The sequence below is a fragment of the Colobus angolensis genome, unplaced genomic scaffold (assembly GCF_000951035.1).
Source record: "Colobus angolensis palliatus isolate OR3802 unplaced genomic scaffold, Cang.pa_1.0 Scaffold219, whole genome shotgun sequence".
In the NCBI taxonomy this organism is placed as follows: Eukaryota; Metazoa; Chordata; class Mammalia; order Primates; family Cercopithecidae; genus Colobus; species Colobus angolensis.
In genome coordinates, this window is record NW_012115366.1 from 3,489,776 (window position 1) to 3,503,030 (window position 13,255).

The following is a 13,255-nucleotide window of genomic DNA, read 5'->3' on the forward strand; positions in this document are numbered from 1 at the left end:
AAAAATTAACTGGGTGTGGTGGCGGGCGGCTGTAGTCCCAGCTACTTGGGAGGCTGAGGTAGGAGAATGACGTGAACCCGGGAGGCGGAGCGTGCAGTGAGCAGCGACCCGGCGTGAACCCGGGAGGCAGACCCTACAGTGAGCGGAGACCGTGTGCTGCTGCACTCCAGCCTGGGCGACAGAGCGAGACTCTGTCTCAAAAAAAAAAAAAAAACACAAAACTTATCCCTTCCAAAACAACCTGTAATAATTTATTATTGTATTTTCCTCTAGTATTTTTAAAATAAGGGTTTTTTTAATTTTTAAAAATCATGTAGCCAATGCACATTCATTTTGGAAAAATTATTTAATAGATAAAAACCAAAAACAATAAAATAACTAGCATTTGTAATTCTTCACCCAGATTTATTTATTTATTCTAGGTTTATTCTAGGCTTTTTTCCTGTGTACACACATAAAAATTCATATGCATATATATACCAACACCTTTTAATAGTGGGTTTCTACTGCATATGCCACTACCTGCCTGGGTTACTAAATTTATTCTTAGAGTGTCATTTAAATTCCTGAAGAGCAATCTGCCGTATGGGTGTGTGTGTGATATTCTTTAGTCAATCATTCACTATTTTTAATCACCTAGACTTTTTCTCACTACCATAAACGATGTGATGAAGATCCTTGGCTAAATCTTCATTTACCTCACAGTTATTCCTTAGCGCTAAATCCTAGGAGTAGGAGAACTCTTGGTTCAAAGAGTATGTCACTTTCCAGGCTTTTGATACATTTTATCACAATCCCTTCCATCAGGTCTTCCTCTTGAGACAGGAAAATAGGGTCTGGAGGCAGGCAACATAAGGCCGATTTCACACTTCAGCTATGACAGGAAATATCCTCTCCATGAGGCATACACTAAGTAAATGACTTTGTAACTTTACTTCATCCTCTTCATTTACACAGGGCGTACCCCAAGTAACCAATGGAATCCTCTAGAGGGTATTTAAATTCCCAAAAATTCTGTAATGGGGTCCTTGAGCCCCTATGCTCGGGTCCATTCCCAAACTGTGGGGTATACTTTCATTTTCAGTAAATTTCTGCTTTTGTTGCTTCATTCTTTCCTTACTTTGTTTGCGCGTTTTGTCCAATTCTTTGTTCAAGACGCCAAGAACCTGGACACCCTCCACTGGTAATACTCTTACAATTATGCAGTTGTGCAGTGCATAGCCCGTGCCACTGTATGTGGAGGTATTGTCCACTTAGCAGTGAGGACTGCATATTTTCCTGCATTATCACCAAAACAATGTTATCTTTTATTTATTATTATTTTTTTTGAGTCAGAGCCTTGCTCTGTCACCCAGGCCGGAGTGCAGTGGCGCAGTCTCAGCTCACTGCAACTTCTGCCTCTCGGGCTCAAGCCATCCTCCCACCTCAGCCTTCCGAGTAGCTGGGACTACAGGCATGTGCCACCATGCTTGGCTAATTTTTGTATTTTTCGTAAAGATGGGGTCTCACTATTTTACCCAGGCTGGTCTTGAACTCCTGAACTCAAGTGATCCACCTGCCTTGGCCTCCCAAATGCTGGGATTACAGGTGTAAGCCACCGTGCCCAGCCTGGATGTTATCATCTTTTTTTAATTATACTTTAAGTTCTAGGGTACATGTGCATAACGTGCAGGTTTGTTACATATGTATACTTGTGCCATTGTTATCATCTTTTAAATGTGTGCTAAATGATGAGTGAAAAAGTATTTCGTTGTTCTACGTTTTTTTTTTCTTTTGAGATGAAGTCTCCCTCTTGTCTCCCAGGGTGGAGTGCAATGGCGCGATCTTGGCTCACTGCAACCTCTGCCTCTGAGGTTCAAGCAGTTCTCCTGCCTCAGCCTCCTGAGTAGCTGGGATTACAGGCACCTGCCGCCACGCCCGGCAAATTTTTCGTATTTTAAGTAGAGATGAGGTTTCACCATGTTGGCCAGGCTGGTCTCAAACTCCTGACCTCAGGTGATCTGTCCGCCTCGGCCTCCCAAATTGCTGGGATTACAGGTGTGAGCCACCGCACCCGGGCGTTCTATGCATATTTTTAATATAAGTGTGGTTCCAGTGACTCATTGAAGAAATATTTATTGAGGTCCTATAACACAACAGTAAACAAGAGTTGCTGTCGTCATGGACCTTAACTTCCAGTGTATGCACTGCATATGTGTTTGGGTGTCCTGCCCCTCACCTCTGTCAGGACAGGGACATCCCCATCATGGTCTCCTCTCTGCTCTGGCAAGACCTTAGATGTGACCCATCACAGGCTCCTCTGTATACACTAGGCAGATAAAACCTCCCGAGCTGTCTCTTAGTGTTGGCAGACTCTGAACTTCTCAGTCTTCACAGGGAAGAACTAGGGAAGAAACAAATCTCTGCCAACCAATGGCATTCAGACCTCTCCTGTCATGTTTGATGGGTATGAGGTAGTCCCTCAATGGAAAGAAAGGACTCAGGACACTGGTGAGATGAGCTTGGAAGAGTTATCCGGGTCACAGGAAGGCTGGGGCTGGAATGGTAATATTGAAGCTTTAGGAACTAGGGAAATTCAACCTTGGTGAACATTACAAGGGCGGGCCTTCATTGTTATGTAGGTTCTTCTGGAAGTGATGGAAACTTATATAAAAGACTTTGTGGCATAGCAGGAACTCAGCCTTTTACTCTGTTCTGGAAGGATCCTACCTACTCAGAGAACGTACCAACCACTGCACAGGGAACTGGGGAAGGTCAAAAGCCAGGCCATGACCGGCTGCATCTGCTCTTACTCTGTGGCCATCTCACTACCCTTACCTAAAGTCATGTGAAACATGGGGTGTATATATCGTGCGTGTGTGTGTGTGTGTGCATTTGTCCTCTTCCGGGCCATCTGTTGTCCTCACAGCCCTGAAGTGAGTCAGACTCAGCCATCAGATTAAAAGTAGGAAAGGAGCAGAAGTTCCAGGCAGGAATAAGGCTGCCTTTTAACCAAGCTCAGCTGTAGCATAACTCACTGGATGGCTGAGTGACAGGACTGGAAGATGTCCTTTGGGGCCACAGCCCGGTGCTGTGAAACCAGTGCAGCAGAGAGACACTGGGAAGGTGTTTTTGCACAGGCTGGGAAGAGGCACCCACAGTGGCAGCTCTGGGGCAACTCCAGGGACAGGGGTGCTTGAGAGCATCAGAGATCAGCCCCTTGAGGTGAGGGGCCCCTACTAAGCATTAAAAGGCCTAGCTAGATGTAAGGATGGGACTACAGGCATGTGCCACCATGCTTGGCACTCTTGGGGAGCAAGAGTAGAAGGGGATGGGCAGACGAGGCTGACCTGGCCCAGCACCAGCGTGGGTGTGACTCCTAGACAGGTGCCCAGGGTTGGAGCAGGCAAGCATTTGTCATTCACTTCTGCCCAAGGCCTGACATCTCCATCATCCAGGCTAAGCAGAGCAGGGAAAGAATATCCCATCTGAAGCACGGAGAGGATGTGACTTCCTTAAGGACACATAGCATATTATAACTGAGTCAGGCCTAAGACTCAGAAGCAATGGCTTCCTGTCCTGGAATCACTCCCTCATTCACTCCTTTCTGGGGATGCCCATTAGGGACCTCTCCTGAGGATCATCAAAGCATTTACTGAGCACAACAGGGCAGCAGGACCCACCTCATACAGGCAATGAGGGGGACACAGTCTGCAGGAAGGTTGAAGGTAACAAGAAAACCACCAAAAGTAGGTCTGCTTTTTATTATCACTGCACTGGCAATTTCAAAGTCAGCAATTAAATTAGTCCAAAAAACTTTCTGTTAGTCTTCAGTGCTAAACAATCATTGTGGTTATGGTTAAGTTTTAGTATGATATTAGCACATTTAAAAACCACCTGTAATAAGCATTGTATTTATTATATGTAGACATTAATCCAGAGAACTTCCAGTTATATACTTGGCCCCCAACTCACTCAGACTCAGCCAGGGGCATTTGTTTCAAGTTTGGTAACAATTTGGAATGCTTCAAAGAAATGGTAACGATGATCGATGATCGTAACTCATTCTCACACACTACCTCCCCATCAACACCATCTTAAAAGTTTCTTGAATGAGGGTGTGCCCGAGAATGGAAGTCCAAGAAACCTACCAGCCAGCAGGCAGACGGGGAGTAAGGTATTGTCACTGTCTGCTATCCATTTGTTTGGCTGGCTGTGATCAAGTCCAGTGGAATTTTACCCGATTCCCTAACTATCACTTAAAATGACCTTTAAAATCATGCCGTGTGGAAATAACAGATTATACTGAGTATATAGAAGACTGATTTATTGCTAGCCAGACAATGCAATTAAAAGAGAAGGCTGGGCATGGTGGCTCAGGCCTGTAATCCCAGCACCTTGGAAGGCTGAGGCAGGATGATCACTTGAGTCCAGGAGTTTGAGACCAGCCTGGGCAACATGGCAAAACCCTGTCTCTACAGAAAATAATTAGCTGGGTGTGGTGGTGCATACCTGTAGTCCCAGCTACTCAGGAGGCTGAGACTGGAAGATCACTTGAGCCTAGGAGTTAGAGGCTGCAGTGAGCTATGATCATGCCACTGCAATCCAGCTTGGGCAACAGAATGAAACTCTGTCAAAAAAAGAAGAAAGAAGAAGAAGAAGAGAGAAAAGAAAAAGGAAAGGAAAAATGGCTGAATACCTCCAAAGTCTGTGTAGGAAATATGTAAATGGTGGTCCATTTCCAAGACGAAGTGCCTCAAGTAGGCTTGGGTCTGCAAACTACAGGACAGAATATACTAGGCCCTGCTTTAATAGCTGGAGCCTGCTAGTTGGGGCACCCTTAGTTGCTCTCATCCAAACCTAAGAGTTTAGTCTAGAATGAAGATTTACTAGTCTGCAAAATAGCTCACTTTATCTATTCTTTTATCAGCTTGCCTGACTACCTAGGTCATAAGTCAAATACTTAAAAAGTCCTTGAGCGGACTATAATTACAATGCATTATGGGCTGCAACAAAATGCAGTGAGACAACCCTAAAGAAAACACCCGAAATCCCTACCTGGCCAGGCAAGGTGGCTCACGCCTGTAATCCCAGCACTTTGGGAGGCCACGGCAGGTGGATCACTTGTCAGGAGTTTGAGACCAGCCTGGCCAACATGGTGAAACCCTGTCTCTACTAAAAACACAAAAATTAGCCAGGCGTGGTGGCGGGCGCCTATAATCCCAGCTACTCGGGAGGCTGAGGCAGGAGAATCGCTTGAACCCGGGGGGCAGAGGTTGCAGTGAGCCAACATCATGCCATTGCACTGCAGGCTGGGCGACAGAATGAGACTCCATCTCAGAAAACAAACAAACAAAACAACCCTACTCAACAACCAACAGGTGACATCCAGGAAGATTGTGACTCCACAGTACTCAACCTCTGAGGAACCAGGAGAGGGACCCACACACTAGAGGATAAATTGCTTGTTGTAACCGTGCTGGGTGTGCCTGCCCACCAGACACCCCATCTTGCAAGACTGTATTAAAAGTCTCACTTCCACTGTTCTCTGCGTCTCTGGGTCCATTCTTTGGGTTTGGACGAGTGAGTTTGTTTCTCACAGTCTAGACTCTAGATGTGAAGAACTTTGATCATATCACCAAAGGAGATGGTGGTATGCAATTTCATAAATATAAAAAACACTAGTGTCAATTTTTTACGAGGGGAACCTGATTTGCATCTTTTTAATTAAAAAAAAACAAAACTGTTATTAGGCCAGGTGCAGTGGCTCACGCTTGTAATCCCAGCACTTTGGAAGGCTCAGGTGGGTGGATTGCTTGAGTTCAAGACCAGCCTGGGCAACATGGAGAAATGTCATCTCTACTATAAATACAAAAATTATCAGGGTGTGGTGGCATGTATCTGTAGTCCCAGCTACTTGGGAGGCCGGGAGGATGAGGTGGAATGATGGCTTGAGCCCAGGAGGCAGAGGTTGTAGTAAGCCGAGATCGCACCACTGCACTCCAGCTTGGGTCAGTGACAGAGCCAGATCTTCTCAAAAAAAAAAAAAAAGAAAAAACAAATAAAAATAACCTGTTATTAAGATTTAATATTTTCCTTTATAAAATCATCGTACCACTGATGGTATCATAGAATTAAGTAACGTCAACAAAAGTCAGGATTTTTCTAGCTGTAAGCAACAGAAAATCCACTTCAAACTTGCTTCAGTGAAAAAGGCATTTGTCTCCTGTACCTGAAAAGCCTAAGGGTGAGCACTTGGCTTCATGCACAGCTGGACTTAAGGGATTAAGCTACATCACAAGGCCCTGGTCTGTCTCTCCATTCCCAGCTCCGCCTTTTCTGCAATGGCTCCATTCTCCATGGGGGCAGGATGGCTGCCAGTTAACTCCAACCTCAAATCCCCTCAGGTTTGAAGCTTCCAGACTTCTCCGCAATCGGGACCAGTTCTAAGCCTGATGCCATGGGCTGGAATTGGGTCACATGCCCCACCTCGACCCCCACTCCTCTGTGGTTTGGGGAATGGAATGCACAGATCTGCGAGCCTCTCTTCCCCTTTTGGAACCAGAAGAAGAGTCAACTCCATCCACTGCACATGGCTGAGGTGGAGGAGAGGAGGCTTCCCCAGATGAAAATTGAGGACAGCTACCATAAGAAGGGGAAGTGGGTAACAGGTGACCCCCAAAAGCCATACTTGGAAGGTAATTAGGTAAATGTATATTAATATGTAATAATAATTGGAGGTTCAGAAAGGTGACTTCTGAATCACCCACCTGCCAGCCCAGGTGACCTGAGAGGGAAAGTATCTTTGTTAGACCATCTGGCAGAACGGGAGAGTCCATGGTGTTCCCTGGTATGGTAGGGTTGGGAAGCCAGAGGCTACCAAGGGAGAGTGACTTGCCCAGGGCCACATAGCCACCCACGGGCAGGGATGAAACTAGAACACAAAACTGTCTCGTTCCCCATCCAGTGCTCCCAGCTGGCCTTGTGAGGGCCAAAAGGGGGCTCTAGGAGAGGTCCTCCAGCTGGTTCATCACCCTTGGGAGAGCAGCTCCAGCAGGCTCTCCTAGCTGCCATGGTGGAGAATTTTCAACAAGCCCCTTCTACTTCCCTGCCGCCACTACCCTGGGATCTCCCAGTCTGTCTCCGGTGAAAGGAGGAGCAGGTCAGTCTTAGGGACTCAGGGAGTCCTGAGTCTCACAGGCCTTCCCAGTCTTGACAGCACCAATCTGTGGCCTTCATCTTACATAAAATGCAGTAAGAGCCCTAGGCAAGAGCCTCTACCCTCTCCAGCAATTTCTGAAGCCACCACCACCAGGTCAGGCTGGGTCTTCCTGGGCTCCACATCTCCACCCCACCGGATCCTAAGATACCAGCAGTGCTCCCACAGCTTGCGTTCAGAGCAGCACCACTACGGCATTAACCCAGCAGCCAGGCTGCCTGGGGGACTTCTCCATGGGAATGCCTGGGTGCAGCAATCTGAGTGAGCTGGGGAGGGAGTCCTGTCTTGAAGTACTGTTTGCATAAAAGCACATTATTTTATGTAGATGGTGTTTATTTGGATGAAGGAGTTATTATGATAGATATTAAAAGGGGCTTAAGCACCCCCCAGCCCACCCCTTGGTACCACCATTGTTATCACCAGTTTAAATGAGAGGAACCACACCTTAACTCAATGACAGCACCAATAGTGGAAATCCAGACCCCTCAGGTAATGGGAAAAACAAGACTGGGATGTGGCCAGGACACACGGACAAGGTCTTCCCGGCATGTTAGCACTTTAAACAAGGATGATACTGATGACACAGAAAAGTGGCAATGATAAATTAAGTGAAAGGGGAAAACTGAGAAAGTATGTAGAACATGTATATAATCATATATGTATGTATACATGTATAAAGTTATAGTAGTTAAGAGCATAGGATCTGGAGCCAGCCTGCCTGGGTTCAAATCTTACACCTCTTAAGCATTTCATTTAAACTCTCTGTGCCCCAATTTGTTTATCTGTAAAATGAGGCTAATCCATCTAAAGTGTCTAACACAGGTCCGGACATACAGTAAGTGCTCAAAAATGTTACTTGCTAATCTTGTTAAGTCTCTTGCACAGGAAACTTGCGCCCCCAGCCTTGGTGGTGACCAGGCCCGAGCCTCCCCGCCCCTGGCTCAGGAACCCCAGCACCTCGCCACTGCCGGTTGCCCATTGTTCCTGCCTTCCTGTTCTGCCCTACTCCGGAACACGGTGGGAGCAGCTCCAGCCAGACAGGAAAGCATCCGTGTTCTGGCACCCGCCCCCACTCCTCCTTCAGGGTGCTCAGCCAGGCCCCTCCTGCCCCTTGTTGGGAGGACTGAGCTACCAGTCTTCAGACTGAATCTTACTTGTGTTTTCTCAATGGAAAAACTAGAAAACGAAGGAACCCACTTGACAGGGCCAACTGAGGGTTAAGTAAGATGACGTGTGCAACAATGACAATGGCTATCCTCATATTGTCTCGCTCAAGATCAGCTTTCAAATGCTTCTTCCGGCCAGGATGCAGGGGGACCAGTTCCACCTCTAGTGTCTGGGGCTCACATTTCTCAGATCATGCTGCCTCTCCCTATCTGACTCCCAGAATCCCCCCAGAAAGACAAGATACACACTTCCCTGAGATTAGAAGCTAGCTAGTCAATCGAGGTGAACATGCCATTTTGGAGATTAGACAAACTGAGCCCTGGAGGAGTCAAACAATTCAGAGTAACCCAGCCAGCCACTGGCACAGGTGTGGTGAGGAGCCAATGCCAAAAGTGGGTGAAAGAGCTGGGCAATGTTCCCAGGCTGGCAGCAGGGAGACCAGGGCTTGGGGTCACTGGATCCTCAGGTGCAGTGAAGAGCCAAGGCCAAAAGTGGGTGAAAGAGCTGGGCAACATTCCCAGGCTAGCAACCGGGAGAGACCAGGGTTTGGGGTCGCTGGATCCTGGCTCTGCTACTGAATTGCTATGTGACCGTTCTGCGCCTGTTTCCCTTCTCTGGTGGCTATAGGAAGGCAGATGTGACTCCTCACCCTGCCTGTGCCATGGGCTGGCTGCATTACTGAGTCATTTGACCCCTCCAGGGCTTGGTTTGTATAATCTCCAAAATGGCATACTCACCTAGATTAATGAGCTAGCCCCTGATCTCAGCGGAGATTTTTTCTTGTCTTTCTGCTGCCTTCTCCTCCATTTCTCTGCTCAGAACGGGAACTGTGTCAGCAGATCAGGGCTGGCTATTTGAGGCTTTTGGAAGAGTAAATCCAAGTCTCAGCTTCATGTCTCTCTGCACTGGGCAGAACCAAGGCTAGGCTTTTTTATCTCAATAGGTTTTGGGGTACAGGTGGTTTCTGGTTACATGGATAAGTTCTCTAGCGGTGAGTTCTGAGATTCTGGTGCACCTGTCAACTGAGTAGTGTACACTGTACCTAATATGTAGCCTCTAATCCCTCAACCCCTCCTACCCTCCCGAGAGTCCCCAGAGTCCATTATATTATTCTTATGCCTTTGCATCCTCGTAGCTTAGCTCCCACTTAAAAGAGAGAACATCACGAAGTCAGGAGTTCAAGACTAGCCTGGCCATCATGGCGAAACTCCGTCTCTACTAAAAATACAAAAATTAGCTGGGCATGGTGGTGTGCGCGCCTGTGGTCCCACCTACTTGGGAGGCTGAGGCAGGAGAATTGCTTGAAGCCAGCAGGCGGAGGTTGCAGTGAGCTGAGATTGCACACCACTGCACTCCAGCCTGGGCAACAGAGCGAGACTCCGTCTCAAAAACAAAAAAAAAAACAATGAAAAAAGAGAATATGTGATATTTGGTTTTCTATTCCTGAGTTACCTCACTCAGAATAATGGCCTCCAGCTCCATCCAAGTTGCTGCAAAGGCCATTATTTTGTCCCGTTTTATGGCTGAGTAGTATTATATGGTGTATATATACCACATTTTCTTTATCCACTCATTGGTTAATGGGCATTTACGTTGTTTCCGTATTTTTGCAGTTGCCAATTGTGCTGCTATAAACATGTGTGTGCATGTATCTTTTTCATACAATGACTTCTTTTCCTCTGGGTAGAGATACCCAGTAATAGGATTGCTGGATCAAATGGTAGTTCTACTCTTAGTTCTTTAAGGAATCTCCATACTGTTTTCCATAGTGGTTGTACTGGTTTACATTCCCACCAAGGCTGGGCTTTTGACCTGCTTTCTCCCGACTCCGACCTGAGGGAAGCCGAGAGGACCTGTGTGTCCACAGGTTGGCTTTGACATGACATGTCATGACACATGAGATGATACAAAGTAGCATGCTGAGTGCCCACTGTGCAGTAGCAAACGTCCTGTCAACACAGGGTGTTTACCGAAGATTTGAGGATGGAGGAGGAGCTGGGGCTTGCATCATAGGAAGGCAACAGCTTCAGAACCTAACCCTATTCTCAGAGTACCCTCCTACTTGCCTTCACCCTCCCAGGGGACTTTCCCTGGGGGTCACTATACTGGTCCAGCCTCCGTCCATCATGCTGCCTTCCTTCTCTTGCCCCCTTTTTGTACCCCCATCTTGTGCATTGCCATAGGAATCCCCAAATCTGTTTGAATGGGGGAAGGCATCAGGGGCCAGGGTGCCCCCATCTCCATCAACTCCCCCAGAACTGTCCCAAATAAAGTCACCCCAAGGAAATCTTAGGAATATATTATGCTTTTGTAAGCACACAGTCTTACAATATGCCCCCTCCAAACTGACTGCCTCCCCAAGCCCCTCTCTGCCAAGCTCCTGCTCTCAAATGTGACCACCCAAATCTGGCATAAGGCTCAGCTGGGCAGAGTCTTCCGCTGAAAAGTAAGCCTTCTGTAGAAGGCTGCTGGGGAGTAGAGAGGCATTTCCCCACTGTTACTCATCCATTTCATCTTCACTAAAATTCTGCAGGTTAGGAAATACTGCCCCAGTTTTACAGAACTGGAAACTAACGCTCCTGGCTGGGACTGTGTCTTAGTCCATTCAGGGTGCTGTAACAACGTATCTTAAACTGGATAATTTATTAACAGGAATTTACTGCTTACAGTTCTGGAGGCTGGGAAGTCCAAGATCAACGTGCTCTCTGCTTCAAAGATTACATTTTCTCACTGCATTGTCATGTAAAGGGGCAAACAAGTTCCCTCAGACCTCTTGTATAAGAGCCCTAATCTCTGCCCCAATGACATAATCACCTTCCAAAAGTCCCCACCTCTTAGCACTATCGCATTGGAGATTGTTTCAGCATAGGAATTCTACCTACAGTGGCAGGTTGCGCTGTCCAGCCTCAGCCCTGGGCTCCAGAATGTCAGGCGTCTTTCCATCTCTTCAGCCCCTCACTCTCCACATAGGTCCCAGCAGAACTCGGTGCAGCCTCCCAGGTCACATCTGCTACCCTTGTCCAGACACAGGTGATCACAGCTGGCTGGCAGACACTCTGTAACAGAGGCCTGAGGTTATTATTAATGTCATCCTCCTGTATTTCCTACTCTCTGCCTTCCAGGCATGTGGTGGGATGGCAGTTCCCTGCTCCCTTGTGATTGGGAGATGGAGTAACCTGGCCAACAAGGTGTGAGAAGTGACATTTGTTATTTGGGCTGGAGCACTTAATTGCCAGATAGAGATCTCTTTCCCTCTGCCATGGCTTCTGACAGCCTTTGAGATGGTAGCTGCCCCATCACCCCCGGTCCTGGAGTAAGGAGACACAGGGACCCTGCCAGCCCTCGACAGGTAGTAGTGTGCGTGAGAAAGACACTTCCTATTAGGAGCTACTAAGATTTCAGGGTTGTTTGCTGCTGCAACATAACCTGGCCTACCTTAACTCACACACATCACCAAAAAGCAAAACCAAGACGGAGCTCAGAAATACCATGAAGGACATTGTCTCTGGAGACCAAATGCTCACAGTGGACATCTTTAGTGTTCACGCCTCAGCAGGGGCTGGAAGTGGCAATAGAGTTGGCCCTTTGTGGGGCCTTAGTACAGCTAGGGGAAACCTCAGAGAAAAACCATCCAAACTCTTCCCTGACCAAATATGGAGACTCGAGGCCCAGAGAGGGCAGGGGCTTGACAGCATGCTATAGCAGAGGCTGGCACAGAACCTGCTAACAATAGACTGCCTCCGAAATTTCCCAGCCTCCCATGCAGCTCTATTTGGCCATGTGATCAAATTTTTGCCACCTAAGGACTTCTTTGTGGGTTTCTTAAAAGAGAAATCTGTGACTCAGCTGCACCAGGGTAGGAGACTCCTAGAGGTTCAGAGCCAAAGCTTGGCCTTACCACTCTCGGGGTGTGTTGCCTTAGGCAAGGTGCTTCACTCTGAAGCTGGGAATTACAGTGAACAGATAAGATCAGTGTATGCCCAGTGCCCAGCAGAGCACTCAGTGTGCAGGAACTCATTAAATGGTACTCTTCCTGTTATTATCATTCAGCAGTAGGAAGAAAGCTGTGATGACATAAGCCAGGGTCTTGCTGCACCACCCAGATTCCACACAGAGGGCTGGAGTGTAGAGCACCTCCTTCTCTGTCCAGCTGACATTTCTTCTTCTCCTGGGAAGAGCATCTCCATTTTCACTTCACTCAGATGACTGTTTCTATACGAGAAAGTAGGAAACTAACATGTACTAAATGCCAGCTGTGTCCTAGGTACTTCACATGATACCTCATTTAGCCTTCAGGATAAGTCTGTAAAGAAGGTAGGTGTGGAAAACTACAGCTCAGAGGTTTAGTAACATGTGCAATATCACAGAGCTGGAACTCAGATCTGATGCTCCAGCCCAACCCATCTTTTACATAAGGGTCAGTCATTTAAGTTTCTAACTGTGATTGACTTTTCTAGGAGGGGCATTTATTCACTCAGTTAATATTTACTGAGGCCAGGTGTGGTGGCTCATGCCTGTTATCTCAGTACTTTGGAAGGCCAAGGTGGACACATCCCTTGAGCCCAGGAGTTCAAAACCAGCCTGTGCAACACGGCAAAACTCCATCTCTACAGAAAATACAAAAATTAACCAGCTGTGGTGGCATACACCTGTGGTCCCAGCTACTCAGGAGGCTGAGGCAGGGGGATGGTGGAAGCTGAGGCAGGAGGATGGTGGGAAGCTGAGAAAGGAGGATCACTTGAGCCTTACAGACAGAGCAAGACCCTATCTCAAAAAATAAATAAATAAATAAATAAATAATTTACCGTGAGCCTGCTACATGCCAGGCATAGTACTAGGCCCTAGGGATAAGACAAGCCCCTGCCTTTAGGGAGCACCCATTCCCGATGG